Raw genomic sequence first — 8,212 nt, forward strand, 5'->3', positions numbered from 1 at the left:
GATGGGATGGGATGGGGTGGGATGTGATAGAACAGAAAGGAACGGAACAAAATGGAATGGAATGGAACAGAACAAATAGAACAGAGAAGATTAAAATCATAAATATGTTAAAGGGGAGAATGAAGACTGTAAAAAACATTATCTTCAGTTCTTTCTATTTTGTGTGGGTTTTTTTTTTTTTTAGGAATCATTGGAATTCCTACTTTCCCTTCTTCCCCTTCATCAGTCAGGAAGAAGCACAGAACCAGTACTGCTCCTAGAGAACAAGCACACAACATCATTCTCAGGAAACTCAGTGTAATTAAGGGATGACTTCTTGATTAATCGTCTTGTCTAAACTTGACCACAATTTTCAGAATTCTCTTTCTAGAAAAATTTCAGTAATATGAGCCACAAAGTATCTTCAAGAACTAGAATGCAAAAGAAACAAGCAGGGTCTACACCATCTATCAACGTTTGTTCATTATCCCAACCTCATTCCTGTTGGACTTTGGTGTAAGTTCCTCTTCTTCTGTACTAACTGATGTCAAGAAAGCACTTTAACCAACGCAATACATTTATTTAATATTTTGTATAAAAATAAAAATAGAAACAAAATGACTATGTGTTTTATGTTTTCTAATATAGAATGACATTTCAATGACAATAGTGAGCAGAAATAAAATCAAAGAGGCTAGCTTGATGTTCTGGATTCATGGTTCATATAACATCTTTCCTTTAGTGAATGAAGAAAAATGTATTAAAGATAACTTTATCCAGAAATGAGGAAGAAGTCAATTGTGTACAGTCAGAGAAAATAATGCTAACAGTTTATTGTTTGCATATTCATTAAGTTCTTCATCTAGATTGATGTAGAAGTTCTCTTACTTTTTACTTAGATTTCATCATAAATTGACATGTATTTTTTTCAGTACATATTTTGTTGAAGTAAAATATACACATTAGGTTTTTCTTCCTTCATATTGTAAATGAATTAATTCTCTCCTCAATTATTTCTTTTTGAGACATTTGCATAGTTAGACACTCAAGAAGACCTTATTCTTTAATAAACATTTGCTATTACACAATAAATGAGACTTCTTGGTCAAGATAGTATAACCTCAGTCTCTTTTTCTTAAAATGGAAGTATAATAAGCAGTCGTTACCATAAAGAATTCTTCTACCTAACACAAGCTTATGACCTTACCTGGCATAGTTTCCATGATATCCTCACCTCTATTCTCACACCTGATGAGAAAGACCACATTTTAGCAGCTGCTCACATATAGCTAACCAGACACATCTCCCAGACCAGACAATGCCTGTAAGTGTGGTAGCTGCCCCAGACGCAGAGCCCAACTGGGACTACAAACACGGCCGAGAAGGCAGGTGTAGGAGTGACTATATGATTCAGTGTCTCTTAGCAGGCAAGCAAGGCACCACCCAGAAAGTCATTAATTATAACAAACTCCAGGAAATAACACTAGGACCAGATGAGAATCCAGCAGTCTTAAATAGACTAACCGAAGTTCTAACCCAGTACACCCACCTAGACCCTTCAACTGCACCAGAGTCTATGGTTTTAGCCACTCATTTCATAACACAATCTTCACCTGACATGCAGATAAAACTCAAACTAGTAAACATGGCTTTTGAAGTTTTTCCAGGCAGGATGGACCTGAATCAATAAAACAGGCTTGGATGCATCAAAAGGTAACTTTCTAGACCCACACCATTGTAGCCCCTCTCTGGCTGGCAACCCAAGGTAAAAAAGAGGCCTCAGTGGGATCTCCCTTCAAAATCTACACTGCTGAGTGCATACTTCAAGTGTGGCCTAGGTCATTGGACACAGCAATGCCCACGATTCCAGCCACCAACAAAGCCTTGTCCAGCCTGCAAGCAACGAGGCCACTGGCAAAGTGACTGCCCCCTGGTGTCAAGCTCATCCTCAGCACCTCAACATTGAGGACAAGCTGATGGCGGTCCAGTGGTCCCAACCCTTGAGATCTCCTGAGCCTAGTGGATGAGGACTGAGGCTGCCTGGACTCAAGGACCCCATTACTCTCTCCAAGCCCTCAGTGACTATAATCATAGTGGGTAAATCTATTTCATTTTTAAAAGACATGGGGCTACCTCCCCACCATTTCAGGTGCCACAACTACTTCCCAGGTCATGGTCATGGGAAATGATGGGAAGCCTACTGTATACCCACACAAGATTCCTCCCTTGCTGTGTGTGTTAGGTAAAATCCCTTTCTCACACTCTTTTTTAGTTATGCCCTCTTGCCCTGTCTCCCTATTGTTGCTGTTTTGTTGTTATATGCCATCGAGTCGCTTGTGACTCATAGTGACCTTATGTACAACAGCCCTAAACTCTGCTTTGTCCTGTGCCAATCGCACTGTCTCTGACACTCCTATCCCGATTATCCCAGTCACTGAATCAATCCACCTTCCCTTCCTGCACTGTCCCTCCAACTGCCCAAGCATGATGTCCTTCTCCAAGGACAGGTCCCTCCTTACAACATGTCCAAAAGATGTTAGACAGAGCCTCAGAATCCTTGTCACCAAGGAGCTGCCTGGTTTTACCCTTTCCAGGATGAATCTGTTTGTTTACCTAGCAGTCTATGGTTCCCTCATTACTCTTATCCAGCACCACAGTTCAAAGGCATCAATTCTCCTTCTATCCTCTTTGGTCATTGTCCAACTCTCTGATGCATAACAAGTGACTGCAAGGACCGTCGCCTGTATCAGATGCACCTTAGTCTCCAGAGAGACACCATTGCTCTTCAGTACGTTGGAGAGGTCCCTAACAGCAGAATTTCCCATCACAGCATGTTTTTTTATTTTTTTATTTCCTGGCTACTGGTGCCAAGAGTGTTGACTGACTGTGGATGCAAACAAACTAAAGCTGTGAAAAATCTCAATCTCTTCGCCATCCATCTTGATGCTGCCAGTTGGTCCAGTGGTGAGAAACTTTGTCTTCTTGACATTGAGCCTCAATCCATATTGAAGGCTGCAGTCCTTGACCCTCTGAAGCAAGTGCTTCAGGTCCTCTTTAGTTTCAGCAAGTAGGGTTGTGTCATTTGCATATCGCAGATTGTTGATAGATCTTCAACCAATCTTGACCCCACATTTCTCCTCATAGAGCCCAGCCTCCCGGATAATCTGTTCTGCATACAGGTTGAAAAGGTATGGATACGGGACACATCCCTGGCATACACCCTTCCCAAATTTGAACCATGCAGTGTTTCCTTGCTCCATTCTGACCACTGCCTCTTGGTCCAAGTATAGTTTTCTCATTAGCACGATCAAGTGTTCTGGTGTTCCCATTCTTTTCAGTCAGCCACAGTTTGTCATGATCCACACAGTCAAATGCCTTTGCATAGTCAATGAAACACAGATATTCATTCCTCTGGTATACCCTGATTTCAGCTAAGATCCATCTAACATTAGCTACAATATCCGTAGTACCACGACCCCTTCTAAACCCAGCCTAGACTTCTGGCAGTTCTCTGCTGATGTGTTGTTCCAGTCGTTTTTGGATCATCTTCAGTTGAATCTTGCTTCCATGTGATATTAATGATATTGTTCTATAGTTTCCACACTCCGCTGAGTCACCCTTCTTTGGGATGGGAATATAGATCTTTTCCAGTCAGTTGCCAAGTGGTTGTTCTCCAGATTTCTTGGCATGACTTGGTGAGCACATCCAGGGCATATCTAGCTGAAATATGTCAATTGAGCTGCAATACCAAGAGATATACGTGACCAAAGTTTATTACAGCTTTATGTTCAATAGCATAAAGGTAAAAGCAAGTGTGTCTTAAATGAATGGGGTAACTATAGTACATCTACACAATGGTGTACAATGTGACATTAAACAACAATAAAGAACATTATACAAATGGATGAGTCTAGAGGACATTATGATGAATGATAAATATTGACAAAAATAATGACTTGAAAAGACAAATATTGTAATAGATCATTGCTGCAAGAACTAGAGAAAATTTAACATATGGAGAGAATCCATCCAATATAATCACCTAGAAGAGCGTAGGATGTTACAAGATTAATGGATAGGGAGTGAACACTTTATTGGAGTGAATAAAGGGAAGCACGTTCTGGAATGAATATTTAGACATCATGTATATTGTAATTGATGCAATGGAACAAAATATGTGTGGCTGATTGACATTAAAAAAATGTCAAAACCAAAACACACAACTACCTAAACACCAAATACTAAAATGCTTTGTAAACTTGTACACAAATCAGAATAAACAAATTTAAAAACATATTTTCTTGAGATTGTAACAAACATAAATGCAATCAATGCATACATAAATTTCATGGACTAACAACTACCTAGAATTGACATGTTAGTGAAAAGGAAAAGAGAGACAGAGGTAAGGGTAGGATTGTCAGAAAGTAGGGCATAATTGAGATGAATGAACAATTATATACTTTTGAAATTGGGGTTATTTAAATGTGATTTGAGTGAAAGTTTATGAAATATATCCAGTTTTTCCTTCAATCATGCACACATAGATTTTGTTCTGGAACATTAATTAGAAAGTTGGTACACATTTTTCACATTCTTTCCTTTAATTCTCTTTTTCATTAAGTCATCTATTCTGCTCCTTTTTGTATTCAGGCCTTTATCCTTTGCTAATACTCTTTTTTTGACCTTATAAGCTTACCTCCGGAAACTCTATGAACTTGGAGAAAAGATAAAATGTATAAAAGTGTTGAGGTCTTTTGTTGATATGGTTGCTATGGGTTTTCTAGAACTCAATGGCACTTAACAAAAACAACAACACCAACATAGAGCTCAGTGGGTCTGGTGGATCGAAAGTTATGCTACCAAGTCAAAGGTGAGTGATTATAATCCGGAGCTGCTAGGCCTCGTTTTAATTGTTTTTGGTCAAACATTCTTCTAAGTGGTATAGCACTGGTCTGTGTATTTGCTATATGGAGGTAACTTGTTGCTCTGATGCTAAACACTGTGACACTGATGTGCCAATGTGATAATGGTTACCCAACAGTGTTTGGTGGAGCTCCCCAATTAAAACAAGCCTGGAAGCAGGAATGGAATCCACTTCTAAAATAACTTGCCTCCAGAAACTCTATGAACTTGGAGAAATGATGAAAATTTTACAAGTGTTCAGGTCTTTCATTCATAGGGTTATCTATGACTTGACGACACTTAACAACAACAACAACAAAGTTGGTTATTATGTTTTTAAAATTTTTTCGTGATTTTAACAAAAGTTTACAGAGAAGTTAGATTTTCATTCATTCATTGCTGCACATTTTCCTCCGTACACTCCCCTTTCTCAGCTCACTTAAAAAAAAAGTCATTAATAGTTGCATAATTTCCTCCTTCCTCACACATCCCTCCCCCAGTCCACTTTGCTATTCACCTCTCATTCTGGATTGTTGTCCTACAAATAATGCCTAATCACATATTTCTTTTAAACACTTCTTTCCTCCATCTGTATCAATGCAATGTCCATTATTTATCCCCTCTTTTCTTAGTTTTCCCCAAACCCCCATGTCAGTCCTTTTTTTTTTTAACAGTGACATTATCCAGTATTTTCCTTTTGTGATTTAGATATTTTGCTAAGCATAATGGCCTCCAGGGTCACCCATGTTGTGTAATATTTTATGAGTTCCATGATTTTCAGTGTTGCATAGTATTCCATTGAGTTAATATACCACAGTTTTTCTATTCTTTCATTTGTTGATGGACATTTGGCTTGCTTTCATCCCTTTGTTATTGTGAATAATACAGCAATAAACATGACTATGTATATATCTGTTTGGGTGGCAACTCTGGTTTCTTTAAGGTTACTTTTAATAATGGAATTGTTGAGTCAAATGATATTTATATTTCCAACTTTTTGAGAAAGCGCCATATTGCCTTCCATAGTGGTTGCACCATTGTACACTCCCACCAACAGTGAATAAGAGTTCCAATGTATCCAGCATTGAAAATCATCAGCATTTGTTATTTGCCGCTCTTTTGAATTTTGCTATTGTTATGGGAATGAGATTATATTTCATAGTTATTCTGATTTGTATCTCTCTAAACATTTCTTCATGTGTTTGTTTGCCATCTGAATGTCTTCTTTGGTGAAGTATCTATTATTATCCTGTGCCTATTTTGCTATTGGATTGTTTACCTTTTTAATGTTGAAGTTCTAGAATATTCTATAAATTTTAGATATATCCGATATATCATTACCAAATATTTTTTCCCAGTCTGTGGGTTTCCTTTTTATCCTATTTGAGAAGTTTTTAGATGTGCATAAGATTTCATTCTTAGAAAGTCCCATTAATATACTTAATTCTCTCCTGTTGTAGGTTTTCCCAAGTTGCTCAAAAGACTGTTCAGATTGGGGATTAGCGATTCTAGAGTCCTTCCAAGCTTTTCTGTGATGAAGTTTGTAGTCCTTGGTATTACTCCCCTTTGGTGCCATCAAGTTGAGCATGATTCATAGCGACTCTCATGAACCAAAGATCTGAACCCTGTTCTGTCCTGCTCCGTCCTCACACTTTCCTTCTTTTTAAAAAAAATATTTGTATTTAGTTAAATCGTCATGCCATCCTCACATTTTCTGACACACAAGAACCCATTTCAGCAGTCATCGTATCAGTCCACCCGCCAAGCAACATGTCCAACGTATGGGAGGGGGTGAATCCTCATCATTTTTGCCTCCAAAGAGCATTCCAGCTGCACTCCCTCCAAGACATATCTGTTTGTTCTTTTGGTTATCCATGGTTTGTTCAGTGCTCTTCTCCAACACCATAGCACAAAAGTGTCAATACTTTTTCTGTCTTCCTTATTCATTGTCTAGGTCTCAGATGCATAGCTAGTAACTGGAAAGACTATGACCTGAATCAGACACATGTTATTCCTCAATAATTTGGAAAGGTCCCTAACTGCAGATTTTCCCAGTGCAATGGGTCTCCTTACCGCCTGATTATGTGCAGTTATGCATATGTTATTCCTCTTGATGCTGTCCAACATTTTAGTCTTTCTTCCTTTTCCTGTCTTTTTGATTCTGCTTTTTGTTCTAGCAGATCAGTGCTAAGAATTCAATTTTCTATCTCACTGGTTCTGTGTTCCATCTCTTCAACCCTGCTCATCTGCCCCTCCAACATGTTTACAGTATTTGAAACATTGGTCCTCATATACTATTTTGTAGTTTCTTTTTATCCAAGAGCCTCTAATGTCTTGTTTCTTTTATCTGTATTGTCTTGGACTTTTTTTTTTTTTAGTTTTGTTTTTTCTAAGTTCCTCTTGACTTTTGCCTGCAGAGTCCTGTTAGTCTTCAAATTTCTCTTTCACCATTGAAAATATTCAATTACTGTTCTTTGGAATTCTGTGTCAGAAAGTCCCATCAGACTTTCAGAATTCAGAAAACCCATTGATTCTGTGTTTTGATTGGTTTTTTGCCATGCCATCTTGTTTTGATTTTTTGTATGGTGTCAGGTAATCTGCTTGTCCATGTCATGCTGTGGTAGAGTTTTTAGTATCTCATTCCTTAGCTAGCCCTTGGTCTGATAACCTAGGTTCAGAAGCTCAGTGCTCCAGAGGAAAGAAAGGCAGCTCACCCTGCCTGAACTTCTTTCTGGTCCTTTGACTCAAGCGAAGACTTGCTTCCATTGGGGAGAGAGATGGTTTGTGAATTAGCAGCCTTCTCTGCCAGGCAACTGCCACAGGCAGGGTCCAAAGGGTCCACAGCTCAAGTACTGGCTCTGGGAGGGACCAGGGGAATTGAGGTGTTGTTCCAGAAGGAAATGGCTGTACTTGTGATATTGGTGCTCCTGGCACAGAACCTCAGGGCAGCACTGGGGGGGGTGGGGGAGGGCTCCACGCAGCTGGACAGTCTTCATAGGATGGTGGTGCAGCGGTTTCCACTGGGCAGTGGGGAGGGGTCTCCTGGTTTATTGTAAGAAATGAGTGCCTCCTTGGTGTTATTCTTTACTACTTAATCTTAATTCTTTTCAATTTTTTAAAAAAATTGATTTAATGAAAACTTGTAGACCATATTTTATTTTCATTTAGTTATTCATAGATACTGTGTTTTAAGGCATTAAAATTTATAAATTAAAATGCTTAAAATAAATGCTTATTGTATGTTGCCTTTCCTTTGACATAATTTATCTATTTATTACATCTTCTACCATTATCCCCTCTATTGTTGTCCTTGTTAATCTGACTAGGG

The sequence above is a fragment of the Elephantulus edwardii genome, unplaced genomic scaffold, assembly GCF_000299155.1.
Source record: "Elephantulus edwardii isolate Elephantulus edwardi_28Jun2011 unplaced genomic scaffold, EleEdw1.0 scaffold00056, whole genome shotgun sequence".
NCBI lineage: Eukaryota > Metazoa > Chordata > Mammalia > Macroscelidea > Macroscelididae > Elephantulus > Elephantulus edwardii.